Here is a 27,612-nt window from a genome sequence, read left to right as displayed (position 1 = left end):
GTGCCAAGCACCTTCCCATGGCTTTTCACCAGAAAGACCTACCCCTGCCTCATTTTACAGACGAATTAAAAGAGATTCAGAGAAGTGGTGTCCTTTCTGGAAGACGACACAGACAGGAAGTGTCTGGAGCTCCGATCTCTTTCATCCCAAGGCTGCCAACTGCCAAGGTGAGCTGAGCCACACCCAGGTGGCCTGTGGTATGTGACAGAGGAGCCTCTTACTGCCCTCCTGCTGCCTCTGAGGAAAGGCTGGAAGCCACCACCTCCTGGCTCTCTAGGTGCTTTCCTGGGAGAAGTCTGGGCTGGGCAGACTTACCCTAATCTGCAGCCCCACAGAGGATAGGAGGCCCAGAAGTCTGAGTGAACAGAAGTCGTCAAGCTTGGGCTCCAATTCCCCGGCAAGGCTGAAGATTTTCCCAACAGCCTGGGCCAAATTTATCTGCCAATCCCCCAAAGAGCCGGTTCTAGCGTCTGTCTGGAAATGTCAGCCCGTGTGGTTGGAGGAATGCGAGGAGAGTTTTCCCCTAAATAGCAGGAAGCATATGGGAGGCGGATGGCGCCCGACGCCCCAACCTGCCAACTCTTGCTCAAGTGGAGCTAAAAGGGGCCCAGAAGGGTCTGGAATTCCTACCACCTCCCAGGGAGGGGGAGCTGGAGACAGCAGCCACGAACTGGGCAGAAAGTGGGTGCTGAAGGGTGGTGAGCAGGAGTGCCCGACAGGGGCCCTAAAGCTCCTTCCACTAGCCACAACAATGAGTTACTAGTCATGGAGCACCGGCCACTGGCATGGGACTTAGATGGTCTCAACTGGAACTTTGCAAGGACTCTGAGAGGGATTCCTGTTATGCCCATATCGCAGATGAGGAAACTGAGGTTTTCAGCAAGGACCTCCCCTATCCTGAGTGGAGTCACAGTACTCTACAGATGCTTCCAGGTTGCCGTTCAGCTGCTGTTCAAATACCTCCATGGCTAGGGAGCTCCTATCACCCCACTTACTCCATCTGCAGAGAGCTCTTTATGTTCCAAAGGTTTTCCTGGCCCAAGTTAGCATCTCCTTCCCTGTCAGTACCAGAGCAGACCCTTCCAACTCTCAGCAGAGACAGACAGGCAGTCAGGCCCCTGCAAGCCTCTGGTTTTCCCTTCCTGCCTGCCACCTTGTCCTCACATGCTTGCCCATCTGAGGACCCGTCAGCTCCCTCACCTATGTCCGCCTTGATCATGGTAAGGAAGAGAGAATCCCCAGCCTTCAGGGATTACTGAGGGCCAGATCTCAGCCAGCCTCTCTGGTTCCTGCTTCCCTCTTGCTCTCCAGCCAACCTCTCAGCTGGAGGTTGGTGGACTCTGCAGAGCTCGGCTTTGCCACGCTCTTTCTGTCCTTCATTCAGACTCCTAGCAGAGTCTGTGGACACCCAGGCTCCATCAGCTTGAAGCCTTGACCTGAAAGTGTAGGCCTTCACCTGTCCCTCCAGCCAGACTTTCAGGGACCAGCCCTCAGTGTCCCAGGTCTCGTCAAGATTGTGGGCTCTGACACTAGCCCATAGTGGAGGAACGAGGAGTGAGCTACCCATCTCTGAAGGTATGGAAACAGTGGCTAGGCATCTTGGGACACGAGTCCTGATAGTGATAAATACAGGATCCCTTGACAGGCCTTTGGGTCCCTTCCCTCCCATATGGGGTCTTGACCTAATCCCTGCAGACTGAGCTCCCAGCTTAAGGCAGGAAGCCCAGTGACACACCCCTCTCCCACAGCATCCTTCTGAGGATCACTGCTGCCTCTCCAGCAAGAAATGCCGACACCTACCCTGTCGTTCAAGGCCTGTGGCCTGGGCCTGAAACCTCCTGTTTGGCGGCTGTGCGCCCGCCACATGCCCCTGGACCTTTGGCTTGTGGCTACGTTCTTCCACCACTGTCTGAAGCCTGGGCCCTGGCATCACCTCTTCTAGGAAGCCTTCCTGGCTTCCAGGCCGGCCTTTGTGTTTCCTCTGCGCTCTGTGCACATTCTCCTAATTCCTCCCAATTCTAGGTAAGTCTTCTGTGGGCTCCCTTCTCGCCCCTCAAACCTGCAGACCCTAGGGGCCAGGACTGCTCCCGTTTGAGGGAGGCATTTCCTGAACGACATCGGGGCCTCAAAGGTTCCCACATTCTGACTCACAGTGCAAGGCTGCCCCGGTGGGCTCTGACACTGAGGTCTGGCTCAGGACCCTATGGGAAGCTGCCTTGTTTCTTCCGATTATTACAAAAATCGCGTATCACTCCAGGAGCAGGTGCACACCTGTAATCCCAACACCGAGGAAGCTGAGGCAGGTGCAGGCGGTGGTGGCACTGACACTAATCCCAGCACTCGGGAGGCAGAGGCAGGAGGATCTCCGTGAGTCTGAGGCCAGCCTGGGCTACAGAGTGAAGTCTAAGACAGCCAGGCCTATGTAAAGATACCCTGCCTCAAAACAAATAAGTAAATAAATGAATGAATGAATGAATGAATGAATAATAAATACACAAGAAGCTGAAACAGGAGAATCCTTAAAATCAGCCTGGTCTACACAGTGAGACCCTATCTCAAAAACAAACAAACAAAAAACAACAAAAACAGCAACAAACCAGCGATAAAGTGACCATCTTGGGGAATTCAGATGTTACAAAAGGAGAAATGTGCCCCTGTAGGTCACAGCCTAAGATGAGCATCAGCCCACTCTACTCCTAGGGGGCAGTGCATAGGTCTAGGTTGCCAGTCTGAGCACTGAGCACCCCTAGCAACAGGTTGAGGGATGGGCACACCCCAGAAGCTGACCGATTCACATCATGACTTGGTTCAGGGATTGGGGTTGAGCCGCCTGGGAAGAAATCGAACTGACTCCTCCAGACAGACATCTTGTCACTTACACAGGACATCTCTGTGAGATCTGGAGCCACCACTGAGCAATCCAGTCCTGGTGACACTGTCTGAGCCCCTGGATCCAGGAGAGCCTGAATTTCACAGTTACAAGCCCCACCCCCACACCGGCTGCAAGCTAGGTATGGGTTTTCTGTCACTTGTACTAAAAAGATCCTGGATGAAATGAGTAAAAATTAAACTAGAGCCAACCCCCACATCAGAGGACATCACTACAAACGGTTTAACGGCTGTCCTTCCGGAGCCAGACATGTCTCTCATCAGGAGATTGAATATACACATTTTTTCCATTAAAAAAATGAAAAAAAAAAAGCAGTGGATATCTAAGTAGGTACCCTGTTCCTCCTACCTTGGTCCTAGCATTCAGAAAAGACTCCAAATCCAGGGATCCTGTAACAATGTATCATTTTTATTTATTTCTTTCCTCAGGACAGAGCCTCACTATGTAGCTCTGGCTGTCTTGGAACTCACTACATAGATCAGGCTGGCCTCAAACTCAGAGATCAATGCATCATTTTTTTTTTTTTTATTAACTTGTGTTGTGTGGGTGAGTTCAGTGCGTGTGTGTGTATGTGTGTGTGTGTGTGTGTGTGTGTGTGTGGTGTGTGTGTGTGTGTGTGGTGTGTGTGTGTGTGTATGTGTGTGTGTGTGTGTGTGGTGTGTGTGTGTGTGGTGTGTGTGTGTATGTGTGTGTGTGTGTGGTGTGTGTGTGTGTGGTGTGTGTGTGTGTGTGTGTGGTGTGTGTGTGGTGTGTGTGTGGTGTGTGTGGTGTGTGTGTGTGTGTGGTGTGTGTGTGTGTGTGTGTGTGTGTGGTGTGTGTGTGTGTGGTGTGGAGGTCAGAGGACAATTTGTAGGCGTCAGCTGTCCTTTGTCTCCCATGTGGGTCCTAAGGATTGAACTCAGGTGGTCAGGGTTGCTGGAAAGCGCCTTCACTCACTCAGTCATCTCAACAGCCCCCATGTTTAACCTCCTGTTTCCTTTATCTCCTATTTTTCCCTCAACAATGTGCCGTGGACATGTTTCCATGTCAACAAGGACAGAGCTACAGTGCTGTCTCCACGGTACAGAGAACGCTGTCAGCTGTGGACGGAATTTATTTAACCATCTCTCACAGACAGATAATTGGGTAGTTTCTAATTTATCACCATCATCAAGGGAGGCGTGGTGAGGCTGAGGCTGTATGCTATAATATAACAAATGCCTATGCTTGTATGTGTCGGATTATTCATGATGGAGAGCTGAAAATTGGACTCTGAAAGTTTAGCTTCCTGAGCTGGAGTTTCTCTGCTTGAGACCGAAGGTTCTGAGCATCTAGAAGGCATTGCCTGTCTTTCCAGATGGGTTTAGTGGCAGCTCCAGGGCCAACACGTCTCCAATAGCAGCCTCTTTGGGGATGGTATTCATTGGAGAGGCAAGTTAGTAGGTCAAGGGGAGTGGACAAAGTTTGCAGGGCGGGGGGTGGGGGGGTTGCTGATCTAGGCTTTTGCTTGCCCTGTGCACAGAGCTATGCTGTCCTCCTTGGGCCTCATCTCTGTGACCCAGGAAAGAGGCAACCGGGGTGTGGGGGGCTGGCAGGGTGTGAACACCTGTGGTACCACTCTGGTACTGTTCTAGCCCTGTCCAGATCCCAACCCTCACTGATGCTACCCATCTCTTCGTTTTGCAGGAAACAGCCCCATAGAAGGCAAGTGACTTACCCAAGGTCATACAGTCAAGAAGGAATAGAAATAAGGCATAGCCCAATCTGATTCCCCAATCCCTCAAGTCCGCATGGACCAGGGGAAGCACTGAGGACAGCTTCCAGAAACTCGCAAACTTGTCGAAAATGGCCTCATGTTACCCATGCTGGCTTATAACCTCCTTTTTTTTTTTTTTTTTTTTTTTAACTCCACCTCACACTATGAAGTTCTTTCTGCAACAGTAAATTTAGATCCGGCCCCGTTTCTAACAGCCGCAGCAGGCACCCCTGTACAGCTGCAGCAAGCAGATTTAACTAGTCCCCTGATGATGGACAAGCGGCTTGTTCCCAATTGCCCTGCTACTACCAACAACACTGTCCAGGGCGCCCCAGCAAGGCTGATCCTGTAAGGCAGTCCCACGTCACAGTGTGGCCCTGAGCTGTTGTTAATCTCCCTCACCGCACTGGTCCCATGCCCTCCCACTCTGCTTATGTGGGTGGTTGTGTAACAGCAGTCCTTCCCCAAGCCTGGGTGCTCCGGGAGGGGTACTGATGAGTGCAACTGTTCTCAATAAACCTCCTTGGAATGTATGGGTGCCTCTGGGGCGAGTGCCCGGAGAGTCGAGCAGCCTGCCGGCTTCAGGCCCTGGAGAGCCTGCTGCACGCTGTGTTCTAGGACCGTCCCCAGCACCGGTCGGACCTATTGCTCTGCCTCTGAGTGTGACTCTAGCTCCACACAGCTCCAGCTCTGCAGAGGTCCTCAGCACTGAGTCCAGGAGTGGGGTGGCACAGTCACTCACCATCACAGCCCTCGGAGCCTCAAGCTTGTCACTTCTCCTCTCCAGACCTCAGACCCTTCATCTGCCCAGCAGGGCAACAATGCTGTTTCCATAGGGTTGTTCTGAGCGTGACAAAGGAATAGATTCAGCACACAGTAGGCCTGCAGGCAATGAGTTTAGAGGTCTGGTCTGAGCCTGCCTCCTCTGACTGACCTCCTTACCCAGAATGAACTGGAGTCTTCCTCACCACCCCCCCCAGTTGTCCCTTAGGATGTCTTGCTCCTATCTGGAGCATTTGTTAAATGACCAAATGCCCTGCACTGGCCCTTGTCACTAGCCCTCCAGCTGCCCATGACCGTAGATACCTGCCTAGCTTCCCACGTCTCAAACATGCAAGAGGCACAGACACAGCAGAGACAAACAGAGGGCCCCCGACCCTCTGGGATAGCTTCTGACCCCTCATCCTGGCTATGGAGGCCTGAGTTACCTGTCCAGTTTTAGGCATATACAAGTAGCTTTACCTTGGAAGCCTCACTCACCCCTTCTGTACAATGGGTAAAATGAGAAAATCCGTGAAGATTTGACATGATAAAAAAGTTCAGCGCTAGGCTGGGATGTAGCTTGGTGGTGGAGCACCTGCCTAGCAGGTGTAAGCTCCTAGATTCCATCACAGCAAAATTAAATAAATAAACCAGGTGTGACGGTGTGTGTCTGTAAGCCCAGCACCCGGGAGGCAGAAGCAGGTGGATTTCTATGAGTTCGAGACCAGCCTGGTCTACACAGTGAGTTCCAGGTCAGCCAGGACTACATAGAAAGACCCTGTCTCAAAATAAATAATTAAAACAACACATACATATATAAATAACATTTTTTTTTTTTTTTTTGTTTTTGTTTTTTTGAGACAGGGTTTCTCTGTGTAGCTTTGCGCCTTTCCTGGAACTCACTTGGTAGCCCAGGCTGGCCTAGAACTCACAGAGATCCACCTGGCTCTGCCTCCCGAGTGCTGGGATTAAAGGCGTGCGCCACCACCGCCCGGCCATAAATAACATTTTTTAAAAACAGAGGAAAATCCTTAGTAAGGCGCCTGGTACTTAATTAAGTGTCACTAAATGTTAGCTGTTATCGCTAGAGCTGCAGGTTTTTGTCACTTTACTGTGACATACACTACCACAAGGAACACAAGGCAAGACAAAAGGTCGAGTGTGGTAAGTGACCACAGGCCAAGGCTGTGCCCACACCCGGGTCCACAGTCAGCTCCTTGTGTCTTCAGCTCACAGGTCCCTCTTTGACACAGACAGTGGATCTTTTCCCAGACTTCCATGGCACTGTTACTACTGTCAGTAAGTGGACAAGAATCAATCAATCCATTGATCCACAGTGTGTGGCTGGCTCCCTGACCTCGATTCCCTGGGGACCTTGTCCTCCCAGCCGCCTCTGCCCAGGCACAGCGGCTCCCTGATGGCTTCCCAGTTCCTTAAATAACCAGCTTGTTAGCACAATCGCAGCAGTAACACCTCCCTCGCGCCACCCCGGCCTCCATCTTTCCACGTGATCCTGACGGCTGCTCCCTCCGAGTGCCAAGGAATCCCTTCTCCGTCACTGGGCCACGCACAAGGGGGCTGTGAGCAATGGCAGCTGTGCCTCCAGGATCTGCCCGAGGGTGGAGGAGGCCTTGGAGCCGTGCTCATCATTGGCCTCTGGGAGCTCATGAGGAGTTGAGCAGAGATGCTGAAGAGCACCAGGCATTCGCCACAATGCCAGGCACCTAGTTACTGCTCAGGAAACACCCACTGCCTCACAGGCTGGCCCCGTGACACACACGGTCCTCAGGGAGACCCCGGCCTGCCTTGGGCAAACCCAGCATGTTTACCACAGGCACTCGCTGCTCTCAGACCACGATGTCCTCAACACTTCTGTGGTGACGGCTTCTCAGCCAAATGCAACAGCTGTCTCCGGTTGCGACAGCAGACCGGGCCCAAGCCAGGGGGACCGAGCTGGGGTGGGGGCACTAATTAATGGGGCCCCTTTCACAGTTACTAACAATAAGGCTGGCCCCGCACAAAATGTGCAGCGCCTGGTTCTCAAAGACGCACTCCATATCCATTATCGACAGTGAACTTCGCGGGTTTCTATATAATCCTAGAAATTTGCATATTATGCATATTTACCAGTCTTTCCCCTTCTCATAACCATCTCATCAAGGAAGCTGGCAGCTGTTGGCAGATGGGAGAGTTGGAAACAAGGGGGCTGGCACCGCCAGGAGGACCACTGTAGCAGCTCCTCTCTGGGACCCCAGAAGGCTGATGTGTTTCTGGGTCCTGCTGGAGTCTGGTGAAAGATCATGAGGGATGATCCCCCACGTCCCCCACTCCCTTCCTTGACCCTAGCCCCTGGGACGCTGAGGTCACTCAAGAAGGCAAATCTTCAATCCAGGGTCCCATACTGTTAGGCTGAATGGTGGCTGGGGACCCTCAGGTTTCCTCACTTGTGAACTGGACTTATTACGCCAGCAGAACTCTGGCGGGGCGAGGGGGGGAGGTGTTCGAGAACAAGGAGATAAGTGAGCCAAGTACTGTGGTTGGCGCCATGTGGGCCTGAGGTGGCTGTCCCTGCTCTGTGGGAAGGATGACGGAGGAACCAGGCTTCGTGAAGACAGTGTGGGTGTGGAGGGACAGTCAGCGATAGGGCTGGGCCCAACACCTCGTTGTGAGTTTAGGCAGGTGGGGCTGGAGGAGGGAGTGTGCCTTCTTGTCAAGCTACAGTCTGCAGCCAGGCTCCGTGCTCCCCTTCCCCTCCTGGACCTGTGCTCAGCCCCTACCCCAGCCCTGGGTGTGGCATTTGAAATGTGCAGAGCTTGCTGTCCATCCTCAGCAAGGCTTTCCCTCACTGAGGCAGTGCCCTGGGAAAATGGGTATCCTCACCATGCCCACCTCCAGAGTTGTCAGGAGGATGGATACACCCAGCTGGTTAAATTCTAAGTTGTGCCCAGACAAGAACACTCTTGTGGAGGTCCCTCTGCCAGCTCGTGGGTGCTGGCAGTGGGAGGACTGGGCATTTCCCAATGGTGGCAAGCACCATGGTGGGTGAGGTGCCCAGGATGGTGGCTGTACTTACCAACCAGGGAGCTACGTGCCCAGGAGAAACGGTAGCCGGCAAGTGTGCTGCAGACGACACCTCAGAAGCGAGTGTGGGACTGAGGACTGCCACACACATCCCTCCAGCACTCCATCAGAGGCATGAGTTGGACCCTGGTCACACAGGGGGCCACCAGGCTCCAGGCAGAGGGTGGCACCGGTGTCTGCAGGACACAGGAGGAACACCGATTAGCCAGAAATGAGTGCCGCACCTTGACACCTTCAGACCAGCCCTAGGGAAGGGGCAAGGCAACACTGTTGTCATAGAAACCCAAGTGTTTGTGTGACACTGTATTTTCCAGAAAACCCTGGCACCCCAGCTCTTGGGAGGCCCACGTCGTCTTTAGAGGCAGATTTGCATGTCATGCATATTTACAATGCCTTTCCCACCACCCACAGAATTTCTGCAGCAGCCGGCAGTGGGGGAAGCTATGGTTCCCAAGTCCTTCCTCAGCTTGCTCCTCCCTTTGCCCCTCCCCACTTCCCCACCTCACGAGGGAAGTGAGGAGAGGGGCCAAAGTCAGCTTGGCCCCTCGCTCATGGAGGGGATAATGGACAGGTGGTTTCCTCTCTCTGAGCTTCAGTTTCTCTTCTTATTAAGAGCACTCTTCTGAGAGCTACTGGGAGGTCTCAGAAGGTAATGCCAACAGCATGCTGGCACAAGGCACTTCCTTGGGAAAGACCCTGGGAAGTGCCATTCTCCTGTCCCGGCAGCCTGAGTGTCTCCCTGGGAGGTGGCGGGATGCCAGGCATCTCTGCCCCGCCCGCCTGAGCAGGTTTCCCTAACCACTCTGTGCCTGGATGTTTGTTGATGGGAAGAAGGCTGTCCACTGCACACCTACCCAGGAGGCAGCTAGCTGACCCTGAGGCCTCACGGGATGTCCCTCTCTCCTCCCATTCTACGGGTCACAAAAGTGAGACTGAGACACCAAGGCAACATTAGCATGAGGGACAGAACCTGAGCAGCTAGACTCAGTTCCTCCACCTAAGTCCTAAGAGGAGACACAGGGACCAGTCCACTACAGTAAGGGGCAGCTGAGGTTGGGATGCTCATCATCTTCATCTGCTGCTCCCCACACCCAGGGATGCTCTTCCAAACTCTCCCCAGGGTCTGCCCAGAAATGACACCTCCCCCACATCAGTTCCTACACGGCCACATGTGCAACAGACTTCATTTCCTCCTTTCTGAAGTAGGAAACTGAGGCACACAGCAAGGCAGGGCAGAAGGAAGGGCCCTGATGGGGTGTCTCCAAATCTCCTTAGAGCCATGACACTCCTTTGATGAGGAGCACACACTGATCACCAATGAGGGCAGAGCAGCATTCTCTAATGCAGACCTCAGGTTGGTTCTAGGACAACAAAACCCATCTCCCCGAGGAAGAACAAGAAAAAGAGGCAGGACCAGCAGGGGTTTAGGTAGCAGGAAAGGAGACGTGGGACTCAAGAACATTCTCAATGAGAGGACACATGCTCAGAAGTATGCATGGAAGACCTCCAGGTGCATTGTGGGGTGTGAAAATCCACAGCATGCTCAACGCCACCGCTGGGGATTCCCACCAAGTTGTCACTCAGAGCCAAACTCACCAGCATTACAGCTGAAGGAAGAGGTAACGGCAGAGGAAGGCATCCTGACCTGGAGGTCCCTAAGCCCCCTCGGAGCTCCCAAGTTCGCCTGCTGAGGGAAGGCTGAAAGTCCCCCCATATCCCCCTTGTCTGTGATGGGTAACAGACCCTAGGCCCCTGCTGTCTGTGAAGTCCATTTAAGTCTTGGACTTCCAACACACACGATCTACATATAAGGTCAAGATTTAAAAAAAAAAAAGAAATTCTATACTACAGGCCTCATATGCTCAGTGCCACTGACACAGACTGTCACAGGTGGCTGTGGCTTTGCAGAAAGGGAAAGTAGAATCAAGTCTGGTTTCGGCTGCCAAGAGCTGCGGTGAGGATGAGAGCTGAGAGCGGGAAGCATTTTCTGGGGCAATGGGGGAGGTTCTAAAATGGACTGTGGTGATGGACACACAGCTCTGTGTATGAGCTAAAAGCCATCTAACTTCCAATTAGTGAAACATATGGCACGTGTGTTACAGCTCAGTAACTGTTAAATCCTTTGGAAAAAAAAATAAAGCACAACAGAACTTGGTGGCCATCCATAATCTGAGAGCCTGTGGCCCCCCTGGGGTTCCACAGGGAAAACCCACAGATGTGCTTCCCAGAAGTCCTCTCTCCCAGAGGTCTGTGTGCTTCCGGGAAGCCACCAGATGTCTCACTGGTTGGGCTCCCACTGGCCCCAGGACCTCTTGGGACGTTCCTTCCCATTGCTCAACACACTGTCGCTGGGCTCCATTTCTAGCCTCACGGATGCTGCCGCTCCTTCAGACTGGGATGCCCCCAGAGTGAGGCACCCTCACTTCCCTCACTGGCGCCAGCACTCAGCATGGCACTTGGCACCTAGTAGGCCCTCGCTAATTAAAATGTTGAGCCAGACTTACAAACCCTAGTGTGCACACTTGGTTCTAGGTTGTGGCTCCACTCCCTTCTAACCACGTGATCCTAAGGCGGCCATGTAAGTGAGTCTCAATTCCTACCCTCAGAGGGAGCCAGGGATTAGCAGGAATAATGGAGGTGAGAAGTTCCTCATGAAGCATTCCTCCCACAGCTACCTGTCTCCCCAGAACCCTGCCTTTCCAGCCACCCATGCCCAAGCTCTGGAGTCGTTCTGGACATCTCTCCCTTCTCGTGTCCAGACTGAGATGTTACAGGGGACCCACCTGCCCATCAGCCACGGCCATGCACTGAGTAACCAGCTCCTGCCTGGATTATCCATGTTGGCTCTGGGCTCCTCATTTTTTTACTCTTGTCTCCAGCACAGAAGCCAGAGCTGTCAGGTTAGAATTCAAGTCAGATCTTACCCCTCCTCAGCTCTAAAACCTCTGGGGCCTCACTTCACCTCAAGAACAAGCTGGCACCCTTCGACCACCACAGGCAGCCCTGGATCAGCTCCGTTCAAGCCTCACTCCCCGTTGGCTTCTTCCTTTCCTCCGGGTCCACTGGCCTTCATGCTCTTCATTAGACACACCAGGCGTGTGCTTGCCTCGGGGCCTTTGCCTCTGCTCTTCCTGTGCCCAGCACACTGGTGGCCGCCATGTCCTCAAGCCCTATTCTCTTACTTCCTTCACAACCTTTCTGGTACTAGCTGCTTGACTGAATGATTGGGCCGGGCCTCCATGTACACTGGCCAGTGACAGGCAGTTCAGCCCCACAGCGATAACTTTTAACTAATGATCAGAGGCTCCGCGTCAAAGTTCAGGTTCTCAGTTGTGAAGCTGAGTGACCCTGGGCAAGCGTCTTCCTGTTTTTGTTTTGCTTTGACACGACGTCTCACTGTGGAACTCTGACTGGCCTGCAACTTGCAGGTTGGCCTTGAACTCGAAAAGATATGCTTGCCTCTGCCTCCCTAGTGTTGGGCTGCCCAGTCTTCTGGGCAAATGTCTTAACTTCTCTGTGCCCAGTTGCTGATATCTAAGATGGGGGTGGTTTGAAGTCCCTCCTCAGGCAGCCGCGGTGAGGCTCAGAGGAACACAAGATGCTGTTACTCCCTGGCCATTTCACTGAACGTTCCTAGTGCCCAAGTTTGTGGCTTGCCATTCTCTGCAGTATCATTACCAAACAGGACACATAGCTTGTTGGCCCCTCCACAAGGTACTCCACCCCCATCAGCGTCAGAGTTCTGTCAGTTCCCTGGGTCACAGACAGAGCAGCTGGCATCTGAAGCTGATCACAAAAGTAACATTTAATAAATATTTCCGATGGTAAGTGGATACTTACTGACCCACTGATGAGCTCCCGCTTTCCCGGCTTCCACTCACAGGCCTGATGCTTCTCTGCAGCCCACCTCACCCCTCAGAGGTCCTAGAGCAGCGGTGGGCTGCGCTGTGCCCATCTCACACCCTATGTGATGAACTTTCCCAGACTCTACCCTCCTCTGCCATCCTCTAACCTGGTCACCTTCCAGGGCTATCACCAAGTGACCAGGAGCTCTTCTGTCCCTTCTCATAGCCTCTCATCTTCTACATTAAAAAATCCTGTCCCTGTCTTGAAGACTCCTGCACGTCTTTCAAATGATCCCAATCCCCAGAGCCATCCTGCAGGACCATCATTTCTGCTCCATCTTGCGGCCCTGCTGCCTCCCTAAATTCACTTCTGTAGAAGGACCCTTCCAAGACATGAGCGGGGTGGGGCTCATGCCACAGCTGGAAGGTTGAGTCCTCAGCAGCTCCCGGTCATGGGGAGAGGGCCTTCCAACAGGACTCGGCAGGGCCACCTCCGAAGTCGCTGGCCTTGCCACCTCATGCAGTTCAGCGGTGTTTGTTGTCCAAAAATATAATTTGCAAAACAGATTTATACAGGCAATTTTAATTCAATAAACGTAAAATGGGAAAGTGGTTTCTTTTCCTTTTTTTCTTTTTTCTTTTTTTGGTTTTTCAAGACAAAGTTTCTCTGTGTAGCTTTAACTGTCCTGGAACTCACTCTGTAGACCAGGCTGGCCTCAAACTCAGAGATCCACCTGCCTCTGCCTCCTAAGTGCTGGGATTAAAGGAATGTGCCACCACCGCCAACTGGCAAAGTGGTTTCTAAAAGAAGCACTGACGGCCCCTCCTGTCCTAGGCTCTTCTCAGCCGGCCTGTCCTGCCTCCCTAAGAGGCTTCCTCTGTCCCAGGCCCCCTCACTCAATGCCAAGGCAGTGACCTGCTGGCCTATGCAGTGACATGCACACTGACCTCCCTCCTCCTCACCCCAAACCCTAGGCTCCTCAGCCTGTTCCCCAAAGCCCCTCTCTCCCAGCTGCCTCCCAGCCTTGCCTCAGGCTCCTCAGGACACATCCACATACTCAAACAGGCCCCATCCCCTCCCTGCAGTCCATGTCTCCCCATGATGCCACCAATCGCTGGAGTCCCTGTAGCAGAAATACAGGCACCATCCCAACTCCTTCCTGCCCATCCCTCTACAGAGCCTGCTTCCAGACTGCCCTAGCCTCCTGGACAACTGCCTCTCCTATTCCCACTACCATCTCCCTCAGAGCACGGGAACACGAGCCATTTGGCCACCATCCACCACCAAGCTACCCGCCCCTAGTTTACAGGTCCACACCAGCTGCCCCCAGCTTCTCACAGCCCACCCTCAAGGCCACATGATAACTCAGGCCTTCACTGGACATGATAGTACGAAAACAGACACAGAACCCATCCTTGGCTTCCTGACTCTCACTCACGAGCTGGACTGTGATGGCAGAAACCTGTAAGGCTAAACAAGGCCCAGACATAAGAAGGGACCTGTGGTACGGGTGGAGGTGGAACCGGATCAGGCAGAGGGCAGGATGGAAGGGTCCACTGTGGCTGACTCCAAAGGGACCTGGAGGACCCAGGGAGACTTGGGATTTTCTCAAGCATGAACTCTGGAGCCACACATCCTGTGGTTAGATCCCAGTCCCGCCTGGTAGCTACTGACCTTGGAGGGGTGACCTTAGTGTTCTGCCTGTGAAATGGGAATCCTGTATGCCTCTTACCAAGATCTGATGTGAGAGCCACAGGAGCCCCTGCACACTCATTCATTCCTCTCAGCACAGTGGCTGCTCTTTCCTCCTCTCCCTTCCAGGGGGGACATCCCCAGACCCCCCAGTATACTCCCTAACCTCAGAGGGTACTGAGCTTTGTGCACACACCATGCTTTGTCCTGTTCACACATCTGTGATAAACCTTCACTTAGAAGTAGGCAGAGCAGAAATTAATAACAATAACTAATAATAAAGTAGAATTATAACAATATGCTATAATAAAAGGTATGCAAATGCACTCTCTCCCTCTCTCAAAATATCTCATTGTACTGAGGCCTTGACAATCTCAGCATACAACTGGCGTGGCTAGGATGGCTATGAAGAATTGTGAACACCCACCAGTCAGCTGGCAGGCAGTGGAACGTTTTGCCCAGAGGAGGTGCCACCGAGCCTTGGCTGCTAACCCCATGCTCAGTGGCTGGTGGGGCTTGGTTATGTTTGCGCAGGATGCAGTGGGCTGGCCAGAGCCCAGGACTGAGCAGAGAGGCCAGCCCCAGCTCTAAACTCTGTCCTTCTCCTTCCTCGCCTCCTGCCCTGAGCCAGTCTTACCCACTGGCTGTAGGCCCAGATCCACCCCCAGCAGCCATGAGATCCTAGCACCACCCTTGATTTGGAGAAGCAGAGGCAGTTGCCCCGAGCTGGATCTGGGTGCCAGGTGGGGAGGCTCCCCTCCGAGTGCCTGATCTGGCCGCCTGTCATCTCTCACAGCTGCAGAGCAAGGCCTGTCAGCAGTCATAGCAGATCCTGACACGTGTCACCATTCCAGAGGCCCCTGCTTCCTCCTCTACCCCTCTCAGCTGGGCAGGCTGCTGGTCACCTCTTGTGCGTGGGAGGGCACTGTGTGGCCTCAGGCTGCATGGTAAGTGAATGCCTGAGCAGAAGCAAACTCAGGTGAGTGACATTCGAGCCCCAGGACTCGCCCCAGAGTTAGACGTGTCCCCCGTGATCAAATTCCCACATCCCGTGGATGCACATTTTTCAAGTGTGGGGGATATTGTCTGCAAGAGAAATACTCTGAGGCGCTGTCCACACAGGGCTCCAGCCCACCGGGCTTGCAGAACCGAATCTACGAAGTCTAAGAGCAGCGCATGGCTCGTGGCTGCCCTCCTGCTCAGGACCTGGTGGCCTTTGGCACCTCAACCTCAGACCCCATTTCCAGGGTGTTCACAATACACTAAACACACCGTTGCCTCGCTAGAAGGAGCCGAACCATGAACCACTGGCTGGCTTTCAAACCGAAGGCTACGCCACACCCTCCACTTAGCTGCTTGTCTACAGCCCAAGGTCACTCAAGAAACAGCTGGCAGCCCCCTGCCCTGGGCCAGATGTGGACAAGAGCCAGGCATGCTTGTCTTTGTTCTCACAGAACAGTGTGGTGGGGGTGCACCTTATACTAATGTTCAAGATGAGCGTGTGGTCTGGAGGAGCCAGGGAAGCCTGCAGAGGGCACATCACTGCTGGGCGACATGGCCCTTCACACCTAGCACTTACATCCATTCTCATCCATTTGTGCCTCACAGCCACCCCACCCCCTTGAAGTCTCATCCAATTCCTCAGGGCTCTGGCGCAAATTCAGAGAACACGGTGCCCTGCACACAAACATTTGGACTCCTACTCCATAAGTGGCCCCAAACTGGGCCACAATGAGGACAAGATGAGTCAGGCAGTGTCCCTGGAACACCCAATCCCACGGGGGTGGCAGATACGTAAACAGACATCGCAGTCCACAGTGACGGGTGGAAGCCCAGGGCTATGGGGGCCGGCAGCCAGCCTGGGGGTGGGGAGTGTTTTGGACATATGGGTAAAGAGGGCTCTGCCTGGGTCCAGGAGGAACCACGGGAAGCCGCCAGGTAGGCAGCTGGGAAACAAACGGAAAACGCATGCCGTGTTTGGGAAACTTCTGCAAAGTGGGGAGAAAGCCTGTAGACTCCAGAGAAGGAGGGAGACCTGGGGAGGTGGATAGGCCTGGAAAGACAGGCAGGGACTCAATCATCCAGAAGGTCTGATCCTGCCTGTTCAGAGACTGTGGTCTTTTCCCTGAGAGCAGTGGGGAGCCCAAGTAGGTGGTCAGTTTCCTGTGAAAAATAAGCAACCCACAGCTCAGCGGGGGTGGACTTGAGGTAGTGGAGAGACCTGGGACAATGAAGGTGCTCTACTTGGGTCTGAGTCAAGAGACACTGGGTTCTAGAAGCCAGCCAGGAGGTTGGGTGGAGTGCTTGCCTAGACTGCACCAAGTTCTGAGGCCCCTGGGTCCCCAGCTTTGCATAAAATCAGGCATGGTGGTTTATGTTCTAATCCATGCTGGAGGCAGGAGGATCAGAAGTTCAAGGTAAATCTCAGCTTCATGTCAAGTTCAAGGCAGCCTGGGATACATGAGACTCTGCTTCAAAAAAAAAAAAAAAAAAATCAAAGAAGAACCGGGGAGATGGTTCATGGCTCGTGGCTTAGTCAGTAAAATGCTCGTCAGGCAAGATGAGCCCCCATGGAAAAGCTGGGCACTGCAGTATCTGTTACCTCAGAGCTGTGTGTGTGTGTGTGTGTGTGTGTGTGTGTGTGTGAGAGAGAGAGAGAGAGAGAGAGAGAGAGAGAGAGAGAGAGAGAGAGAGAGAGAGAGCGCCGAGTGTACAGGCGGATCCCTGGAGCTCACTGGCCAGCTAGTCTAGACACCTTACATCAACTTTTGGCCTTCACATATTTGTGCACACACAGACCATCTTAAAAACCACAGAAGCCATTCAGACTTAGGTGGTAGGGGCCTACAGGGCAAAGAGGTGGCGGGGATAACTCCCAGCCCTCAGTTCTGATGAGTAGGGGAGAAGGGTCATGGAGCCCCTGACTTTCAGCTATGACATGGTCAAACAAACTGTTCTTTAAGGGCCAATGGCAAATATTTCAGGTTTGCAGGACATGCAACTCTCATCCAAGGCAGACACAGACATCTGTGTCTGTGACCACAGAAGCACAGGACAAGAGAACTGTTCATCGTAGCCTGAAGCCAAAAACATTTGCTTTTGTTCAATTGCTTCATCCAATCAGAAGATCATCAAACCATAGTGTGTATGACCTCTACAAAATGGAATAGTACTGAGCACTTAAAGTGTGTGCTTTCCAGTGTGTGCAAAAAATATAGATGAATGCCCAAATTTTAAACTGACTGCAAGAAGCTACACACTAAAATTATGTATCATCGCATGTTTCTATTTATATGACCTTTCTAGAAGAAACAAAATTATAGAGACGGGAAGAAATCAATGACCTGGGGTGGGGACTGGCTGCCAATGGGCAGAGGAGACCTGGGTTGTGGTGCTGGTTGCCCGCTGTGTAAATCTGTTAGAACCTCACCAGGATGAGTACTTAAATGGACCGGTATGTAAACTGCATTGTTAGAAAGCAGCCAGTGTGGGGTGTTCCAGGGCGCCCTCCAAAGGATGATGCCATCATACTCAGGTCAGGGAGAGAAGCAGGCAGGCCTGTGGGCAGACATCACTCTGGACACCCTAAGCAGGTAGGACACTGAATGAGAACTCTCCAGGAAAAGGACTGGAGGCCCCAGGACTCAGAGATCCAGAGGTTGGTGTGTCCCCTGGGAGAGACTGGTCTCAGATGCCGGCCAGCACAGAACTCTGCCCTTTCCACCCTGCTGCTGGCTTCACCCATGCTCTCCATAGTTGTCAAGGGTCAGTGGGGAAGGCAGGCTTCTGAAGAAGCCCTTCTGGATGCCACTCTATTGCTGGGTGGCCTCAGTTATCTAGGTAGAGGCCTCGTGGTTACAGGGTAAGGGGACAACCAGCGCAGAATGCCCCCCTCTCTCCATCTTCAAGGAAGAAACTCCTATGTGGGACAGGAGCACATTTCCATCTGGTTTAAGCTGTTATTTGGGGGGCTGTCACTCAGAGGCAGACTCACAGCTTATGCATGAAAATGTTCATTTCAGACTCTGACCATGAAGCCTATGCCAGAGAAGACCACATTTGACTCGTTCTCCACAGCTCTCAGGGACAGCCCGGGGTAAGTGCTCACTACCTACCTGCTGAATAAATGCAAATGAACAGGGGAGTACAGACCCCTTGGCCATGCTCAGTCCCCATTTCCTATCTGACCCATCTATCATGACCACTCTGCAGACTGCAGAGTCCACCCTCCCTTCCCCACTGCAGCCACACTCCTCAGCCTGCACCACGGCTTCATGAGGTCAGCAGGTCAGGGCCCCGCCTCTCCTGACAGCCTGGGCCACAAGCTGGGAGTAGGCAGTGTTGCCCACAGGCTGCTCAGTCCTCCCAAGCTCCTGTCCCAATGTCCACAAGTGCTGCCCACACATCTGGCTGCCCACACAGAGCCCAGTGAGGACAAGAAAGAGTGTCTCAGGCACCCACTCAGGCAGAACTCGAGGAAAGAAGAAAGGCTGGGGGCAAAGGTCCCCACACATCACGGACACCAAGACTGGGGTGTCCTCTCAAGCTTCCCTGCTGACTATTTCTCCCTCAGAGCCTCCAGCAGCAGCACTAAAGACCCCGTTAGGAGGAGCCTCATTTCCATAATCAACCCGCCCTTACCCACTGCAGGATTCATTTCATTGGAATAGACTTCAAGGTCAGAGTATGACTCGGTTTTTAGAGCAGAGAGGTGGGTGGGTAAGGACCGGGGCTGGCAGGCACGAGGTGGGGTCAGGGTGGGGTCTAGAGGTCTGGAACTCCTTGAGCTATGCTAGGGGAGCGAGCAAGAAAACAAAGGGGCTTGTGTAAGCCACAGCACCGCAGATGAGCCACCTCCTCTGCGTAGATCTGCAGCTCCTCAGCCCACTCCACGCTCCAGGCACAACCTGTTTCTCCTGCCTGCACCATGTCGTGGGCTCTGCTCCTCCATCCGCAGCACCATCTGCCAATCTCAGCTGTGAACATCCTCCTCACTCTGCATGCTCTCTCTGGGATCCCATGGCATGCCAGAGGCCTGCCCTATGCTATGGCTCTGCTTGGGCCTGGGTGCTGGTGCCAAAGCTACCAGTACCTGCCCTCTGAGGCCTGTTCAGGGCCACCAGCCTGGGGCCACCAGCCCTGTGGATGCAAGAGTTCTTCCTGAGCCTCCTAGACAGCTGCCCTGGTTTCCCCCATTATCCAGTGTGGGGTCACAGCCCTGCACACACCATGAGCTCTGCCCAAAGGATTCCAATGCACGATGAATTCCAAGGCGGGCCCTCTGGCCACACAGGTGGGGAGCAAACATCTGCAGAATAAAGAATGGAACAGATTGGGAAGCTGTCCTGAGGGCCTGGAGAAAGTCCCTGTACTGGATTGGTAGGTGAGTCTGCTGTTCACTGATGTAGCTGTTCACACACATTTACCAAGGGGCTGACAACAGGTGACACTAACTACTGTTGACAGCAACAGTAAAGGGCAGGCCAACAGCAAAGGGCAGGCCTGTCCTGTCTTGAGTCTACCCTCCTAATAACCATGTGATGTGGGTCCCGTCTTCTCCCATTTCATAGACAAGCAACCAAGTCTCATGGCTGGAGAGTGTAGAGCTGGATCTAAACCCAAGCCAACTCTGTCCATGTCCACCCGATGTACTTTGACCATGAGCCTTGGCCCAGACCTCAGTCTCTACCCACAGTGGGGCAAACCCCACACATTCATCACACATCCAGCAAGAAGACAGCCAGATTTTTCTAGGATTGGGTTTCCAGGCAGCTAGGGCAGGTCCCCAAAGATTCTCACTTTGCTTCAACATTTCTGTCTACATAATGGGGCAGTAAGGTTAGCTGACACCTAGGAGCCTTGCCTTACTGCTGGGACATTCCAAGAACCTTGTCTTCCCTTCCCTGTGGCCTTGATTTTCTCATTTGTAGAGTGGTTGATGGCAGAACCAATCCCATGAGATCCAGTACTGGGGCTTCCCAAGGCCACATCAACCTGAGCTTCCTGAAGCTGGGTCTCTGGGAGGACATTCCTGCACTGTTTCCATGGTGACGCTAAGGCCTAGAAAGGGAGTGGCGGTGTCTGAACCTGGAGCTGGCATGCTGGCTGCACCCCTCCAACGAGGTGCTCACTGTGTCCAGTAGATGTTGTGCCAGGGCGAAGTGGCCCTTTGGCTTTGGGGACTCTCCCAGAGCCTGCTTCCTCCACACAACCGGTAAGGACAGTCAGCATCAAACCCCGCCAGCATCTGGCTGCTGGCCATGGTGCTGAAACCACACACTTCTAAGAGCAGGCTCTGCCCTGCACCAGCTTGCCAGCTGGGAATCAGGGAGAAGACTGATGGACAGGGATACAGGGGGAAGCGTGGCTGGCTGTGAGGTCTTGCGCCAGTTCAGCGCCTGGGGGCTCAGTTCCCTCGATGGGAATGCAGAGAGGTAGTCACAACGGATGGAGAGGCCCATAGTATCAGCTCCCACTGTCAGGTGGCAGATGAGCTTTGAGAACGTGCCATGAAAGGATGCTGACTCTTGTGCTCCCCAAGGGTTTTTCTGTCCCTCCTTCTGTCCCTCCTGGGAAATAATGTTCACAGAGAGGTGAAATTAGCTGCCCCAAGATCACATAGCCAGTGAAGTGGGGAGCAAAGTTCAGACCAGTTAGCCGTAAAAACCATCAACTCCATCCCCTCTCCATTGTCAGTATCCATTTGGGAAGCTCAAGTCAGGAAGGGCCTGACTTACCACGATTCATCCAGAAAGCCTCCCAGAATAGGCCTCTTCAGTCCACTCCAAGCCGGGCTCCCTGGCACTGTGAGCAAGAATCTCCCCTCCCCCACCTCCACCTATGCTGCTGGAGCCACAGGCTGGCCGCTCCCTTCATAACAGTCTCTACCCTGCTGGAAGGTCCTCTATCAAGGCAGAGACATGAGTGGACTACAGAGAACACGTGTCAGGTGTGGCCAAGGGCTGGTGGCCACATGGTGCCTGTTAGCGCCCTTACCGGCAGGATCAGGCTGGGAGCACCTGAGAGGTGCATCTGGGCACCACAGAGGTGGTGCCAGGAGACCACAGCTGGGCTCCTCTAGACCCAGGCATGCACCTGGCTGGGCCCCTCCAGACCTGGGTAAGCACACAGCTGGGCCCCTCCAGAACCAGGTAAGCACATAGCCAGGCCCCTCCAGAACCAGGCATTCACCTGGCTGGGCCCCTCCAGAACCAGGTAAGCACATAGCCGGGCCCCTCCAGAACCAGGCATTCACCTGGCTGGGCCCCTCCAGACCCAGGTAAGCACACAGCTGGGCCCCTCCAGACCCAGGTAAGCACATAGCTGGGCCCCTCCAGACCCAGGTAAGCACACAGATGGGCCCCTCCAGACCCAGGTAAGCACATAGCTGGGCCCCTTCAGGACCAGGCATTCACCTGGCTGGGCCCCTCCAGACCCAGGTAAGCACACAGCTGGGCCCTCCAGACCTTGGTATGCTGCTCTAAACCCAGGTATGCTCCCAGCCTGATCCTGTCCCCAGTCCTCTAATGAGTGGGGTGTATGCTCACACACAGGCATACACAGATGTGGTTCAAATCCACTGGACAGGGAGGTGGGGGACTCCTGGCAGCCTCAAACATCCAATTTTCACCTTGAGGAGGTCCCTGGGGTCCGGAAGGAATGGGGATCCAGGGAGGTGTTAAAAGGGGGGTGGAATACAAAATCAGCTCCTTCCCAGCTGAGTGGCCATGAGTGAATCAAGGACATTTGTCCCATGTGGTGTCACCTCTATATCAGGACCCCTAGGCCTTGTGTGAGGAGCACAGGAGCATATGCCTGAGCCATTTAAATCAGTGGCTGTCCAGTGGAAGCCCAGTGAGTGGTTTTAACAAGGAACGCCATGACTAGATCCCACCCTGATTCCACACCCAAGCCACAGCTACCTATGTCAGGATATCTGCAACACTTACCTCTGTAGACAGTCTCCCCAAGTGCCCCTCCAACTCACTCTTGTGGGGGACAGAGGGGTCTGTGTGAACCAGAGAGGGAGCTGCTCCCTCCCTCTCCAATATCTAAACTTCTTTTTTTATTTACTTATTTACTTTTATTTTTATGTGAATTAGTGTTTTGCCTGCATCTGTGTATGCCTGTGTAAGGGTGTTACTGGAGTTACAGACAGATGTGAGCTGCCATGTAGGTGCTGGGAATTGAACCCAGGTCCTCTGGAAGAGCGGCCAGTGCTCTCAATCATTGAGCTCTCCCTCCAGCAACCTAAACTTCTAATTGAGATTCGGGAGGCTCTTTAACGTCCTTCTCCATTCCTGCTCGAAACTCAGCACCATGTCCCTCACGGCCCCCCAACACCCTGCCTCCACCTGTCCCCCCTTCCCTCAATAGGCCAGCTCACGTAAGTCCTTGGTGCTACCACAGGGTCCCTTTTCCCAGCAGTCACACAACTGGTTCTTCATTCCTTGGTTTCGCCCGTGTCACCCCAGCTGAGAGGCCTTCCTTGGCTGCCGGGAGTTAAAGCATCCAATACCACATACTAGCTTTGGTTTTAAGTCTGTCATCAGCCAGAGGAGAAAACACCCCTGCCAGCAGCTGGGGCAACTGTGTGCGCCTCTCAGGCTACAAACACGGTCCCAAGTCCCTCTGCCATGAAGTCTTAGGTATGCCATCTGACCTCTGGGACACAGAAGACAGTCTGAGCCCCTCCCTTCCAGCTGGCCGCGTCCATCCGGGCCCCGCCCAGTGCTGACCCACTTCTGGAGCTTCTCTGAGCTCAGATGGTTGCTCCCTGAGGGACCCAATCCCATAGATCATCGCTGATTCCACGGAGGGGGGTGGCTGCTGGCGCTCATGTACTCTGTGGCCATTAATCAACATCATTGGGACGGAGGATGTCACGGGGCCTTTGGTGGGAGCTGGGCCTGGCCTTCGAGGCTTGGGAAGCTGCCAGGTTTGAGGCCTCCAGCCCCTTTTCCTGGACAGGTTCCTAGCCTGACACCCTCACCTGTCCATCCCATCGATCCCCTCAGTTCAATCCAAAAGATGCCCCCAGTCTTCCCTGCAGATACACCCCAGTTTCCCTCGGTGCACTCAACTCTATCAAAGAGGAAACCAAGGTTCAGAGAGGATTGGCTTGCCCCAAACACAGCAAAACACAGCAAGACAGTGGGGCTCCTGGCCCAAAGGCTTCTGACTTTGCCCTCTTGGTGAGGAGATCCTGCTCCAGGAAGAAGGCAGGGAGTGCTGATGAGCCCAGGAGCACTCTTCTGGCTGCTATGCGGGTGTTCCCACTCATTCCCTGGACCTCAGAGGTCTATTTCCCTGGCCAGAGACTCCTAGGGAAATAATCCTCTTGATCCTGATACTCTGCCTGCTCTCAGTGACAGAAACTAGATGGGATGAAGTGTCTACAGGGAGCTGAGCCCGTATCACCAGCTGGTACAAGTTGGGCTGCCATGGTGCCTGCTGAGTTCTGAGGACCATGTACCTGCAGCTTCAGGAAACACTGGAAGAATGGAGTAGGAAGATGGGCCAGTTCCTCTTCTACAGGCTGGGTTGCTCTAGAAAACCTGTTTTCCCATCTCTGCCAACCCAGTATTTACTAAGTGTCAATCATATGCACCAGAGTAGACTGACCTGAGTGCAGGGCTCTGAGACAGACAGCCTCAGAGGACACCCACCTCCTCCTGCAGGAACAGTGGCTTTCGAGTCAAGGGGCCTCCTAGCACTGTTTCCCCATCTTTAACCTATGAACAGAGGGAATGGTTCCACTCTCAGAGGGTGACTGTGGGGGTCAGAGTCCTGTGCAAGTGGGGCCATCATGCCTGCACACAACGTGTCCTTGACAAAGGCCAGGAGTTCTTGCTGGCGGTTGGGGATAGGACAGTCATCAAAACACATGACTGAGCTCCTGGCCTGGGGTAGACGAAGCTGGTAACAGGATCATGTTGTGATTTGTGTTGCAGGGGCCCGAGACAGAGAGACCCACAGGTCACACTGGCAACAGGTTCTGCAAAGAGGGGATGGCTGGGCGACAGACCTGTACAGACTGGACATTGCCTTGCTAAGCGTCAGAGGATCTGAAGAGAGGCTGGCCGTCAGGGAGGAGTGAACTGGGTCTCAGTTCCCCTCCTCAGAGGAAGCCCACACTGGCTGTCTACTCCAGACTGGGCCTAGGGAGGTGAGAGGTGCTCAGAGCCCACTCTGCTGGGATTGACCTTGGCTGTGTCTCTTCCCCTCTTCCCCTGGAGCTGACTCAGTGCTACCAGTGGTGCCTGACTCACCCCTTCAGTGACAGCTACTTATGCCACCCCCTCCGCCTCTCAGTCCCAGTAATGGAGCTCTTCGGCTCATGCCCAACCCCTTTCCCACCAGCCCCCAGACAGCCACCAAGGGGCCTGTCCTCCCAGAAGCCCAGGTCCCTACTAGGAGGTCAGAGGGAGGTCCTTTCTGAGAAGCAATCCCTCTTTTCTCTACTCAGTCCCGCTCACACCAACCTCTAGTGTGGTCATTTCTTTGGATGGCCAAGGTGCAAGCCAGTGAGTCCTGGCCTAGGCTGCTGTGTGTCCAGGGACACGGGTATGGTGGCTTGTAAGGAACCTTCAGTGGCTTCCTCCACAAGCCACCCTCTTCCTACCACCTCATGTCCCAGGGATGATGAATCACACAGCCCCTGCACCTTGGGAACAGTCATGTGATGTGAATCACAAGACAGAGCTGGGTAGCCCCGACCCAGCTCTCAAGTGTGTGTGGGTGCTCCAGGGACACCCCACTTTTGTCTTGTCCCCACTTCCAGAACAGGCGAATTTCCCGAGGCAGGGGCAGTATGCACACACTGGTGGATAGTCAGAGGGGGGAGGTGACATCAGGGCTCCAATCTGGGGCTCTGAAGGATTTTGGGAATTAGATCTCCCTGTGTTTATGGGGCGGGCGGAATTCACAATGGTAGTCAACCATAAATATGCCAAATGGGACACCCTTGGCTACTCCAGATTCCCCTCTTCACCTCCTCTGCTCTGGTCCTCAACTGTCTCCCTTTCCCCTCTGCCTCCTCCACTCAGCCTGGAATCCGAATAATCTACATATTCGGGGTCTCTAGAGACTGTCCCACCTGCTAGTCACTTCCTGACACCTCTGCCAGGACTGTGGGTCCTAGGCAGAAACCATCATTGGGGCTCCATCTCTCTCCAGGCATGCTCCTTTGCAGTTCACCTCAAGCACCACACATGCTTCTTGCCGATGTCCCCAACGGGCACTGGTGCTCAGCACATGCTGCCGGCTACATTCCCTAACCCAGTGGTCAGACAGAGCATACTGAAACACACACCCCAGACCCTGTAGGGCTCCCCCTCTAGGGTAACCTGCAGACCCTCCAGAGGCTGCTGAGTCCCACCCTTTCAGCAGAATCCTCCCTCCCAGACAGGTTCCCCTGCTAGGGGCATATTCCTACCACACACGAGATGTTCCCCGTGCCTTGGCGTCTTTGCCATACTATCTCCCTGCCCAGAATGGCTTTTCCTCCTCTTCACCTGGGCAGCTCTTACATGTTTTTCAGAGTTTAGCTCAAATGACTCTTCCCAAGGATGATTTCCCAAGCTCTGCCTAAGTGGGAGTTCCGCTGTTTGCCTAGTTATATTCAATTATTTGATGGCTCCACCTAGGCTGTTTGGTTTCTGAGGGTAGAGGTCAGGCTACCCAGGGCCTCGCACACAGCTGACACTCAGTATATGTTTACTAAATGAATGACTGGTGGTATTTTTTTACTATCGTTCTAGCAGCTTCCAGATGGGCCTCCCTGCCACCCCCTGTTACTCATGGCTGGGTCCCCGCCAGCACCCAGCTCTCGGCAGACAAGGCTCCCCACACATGTCCAGCTCTAGTGTGTCATACAGCCTGAGGAGCTTCCCTCGCAGGCCCCGCCCCACCCCACAGCATCCTGGACAGCCAGGGACCCTGAGGATCAGGGACAGAAGCTGCTGGCCCACACACCTACAGACCACTGAGACCCCAGACCTTTCTCCCCTCCCCTCTCAGGGCCTCAGCAATCCTCTTTGGACAAGCCAAGCCCCATTCCTTCTTGGTATAATGATGAAGATAAAGGGAGACGGGGCTGGAATCCACTGAATGGAGTCATAGCATCCCCTAAATCCTAGCCCAGGTGGTAGACATCAACCAGCCTGGTGGCAAGGGCCCAGAGGCCCCTTCCAGGGACACACACTAAGTCTGGGCTTAGAGCATGTTGAGAAGGGGCTCCCATGCTGAGCATCTTGAGAGGTGGGCTCCCCTGCTGAGTGTAGTTCTTAAAGCTGCCACAGCCTGGAACCCTAAGTACCCAGTGTGGTGGGGTGAGGGGGTGATGACTCAGGTGGAGGGGCCCGTCTTGGCTGCTGCCACCTCCATTTCACCTGGTCCTCCATTCCCTCCTCACCAGCTGTGCAGGCACCTGATCCCTGCAGGGATCCCTGCCCCACCACAGCTTCTCTTCAGCATGGCACCAGGGTGGTCATGCCATCTGAAGGACTTTCTGGACGGGTGGGTGCTACCAGAACCTCTGTCAGTTCTAGCTCTGCCTCAGGGTTGGATCAAGATATACCTGCAGGGGGCTTGTGAGCCAGCCTGGGGTTCACTCTGCGCTTCGTCCTTCACCCGAGGAACACATTGCTAAGCATCATCTTCTAGCTTGTGAAATGGACTTGGTGTCCCCGATCAGCCGGTGGTGGGGAGTGGGGGTGGGGGGGGGAGTCTCACTCTCAGAACTCTCCAACCCCCTGGAATGAGTCTTCCTCCCTTTAAAAAAAGGTGTGAGCCGGGCGGTGGTGGCGCATGCCTTTAATCCCAGCACTCGGGAGGCAGAGGCAGGCGGATCTTTGTGAGTTCGAGGCCAGCCTGGTCTCCAAAGCGAGTTCCAGGAAAGGCGCAAAGCTACACAGAGAAACCCTGTCTCGAAAAACCAAAAAAAAAAAAAAAAGTGCATGTTGATGGGGGTGGGGCTAGAGACGATCTCAGTTGCCATCCTCAGGAACACCACCACCTCCTTTGAGGCAGTCTTTCATTGGCCAAGAGCTCACCAATTAGGCTACACTAGTTGGCCAGTGAGCTCCAGGGATCCCCCTGCCTACATCTTTCCAGCACCGGGTGTGCCCCACACCCAGCATTTTGAAGTGGGTTCTGGGGCAAGCCTTTTCCAACTGAGCCATCTCCCCAGTCCCCTTTATCTCTTTTCACTCCCCAGTTCTGAGGCTTCCAATAGCTAAGCTGCCAGGAGCAGGCAGTGTGGGCAGAGACAGACACTGGGTACAAATGGGGGATCATGCTCCGGAGGTCCCAGGGAGAAGAGGAGTGTCTCTGCAGCAAGGAAGCACAAGCAAGGACACAAAGCTTTGATGAACTCACGGCATGTCCTAGGAATAGTGAGAGCCGGGGCAGCAGGGCAGGTTGATGGTGGGACCTCCCTTCATGAAGATGACCCCTTGTTCTCCTTCCCCAGGGACTACCGTCGGACCAAATTCTACTCCAGTCCCATTCACATGCCACATGCCACATGCTAGGGGTCACTTGTCCCCAGACACTGGCATAGTGGCCACTACTCTACTCATTGGAGAAAAGACATAAGCAAAAT

The 27,612-nt window shown here is 53.9% G+C and overlaps 1 protein-coding gene across 1 annotated transcript in view; it reads right to left on the bottom strand.

Moving 5' to 3' along the window:
• The window catches only part of Dlgap4 (DLG associated protein 4), a 169,011-nt gene that overhangs the window by 107,202 nt on the left and 34,197 nt on the right, over nt 1-27,612 (bottom strand). The window contains exon 2 of the mRNA XM_059261773.1: nt 8,461-8,644. The gene's annotated coding sequence lies outside the window, so the exon portion shown is untranslated. The remainder of the gene's footprint in view (nt 1-8,460; nt 8,645-27,612) is intronic.

Source organism: Peromyscus eremicus, chromosome 4 (genome assembly GCF_949786415.1).
Source record: "Peromyscus eremicus chromosome 4, PerEre_H2_v1, whole genome shotgun sequence".
NCBI lineage: Eukaryota > Metazoa > Chordata > Mammalia > Rodentia > Cricetidae > Peromyscus > Peromyscus eremicus.
This window is presented reverse-complemented; position numbering and strand designations above follow the sequence as displayed.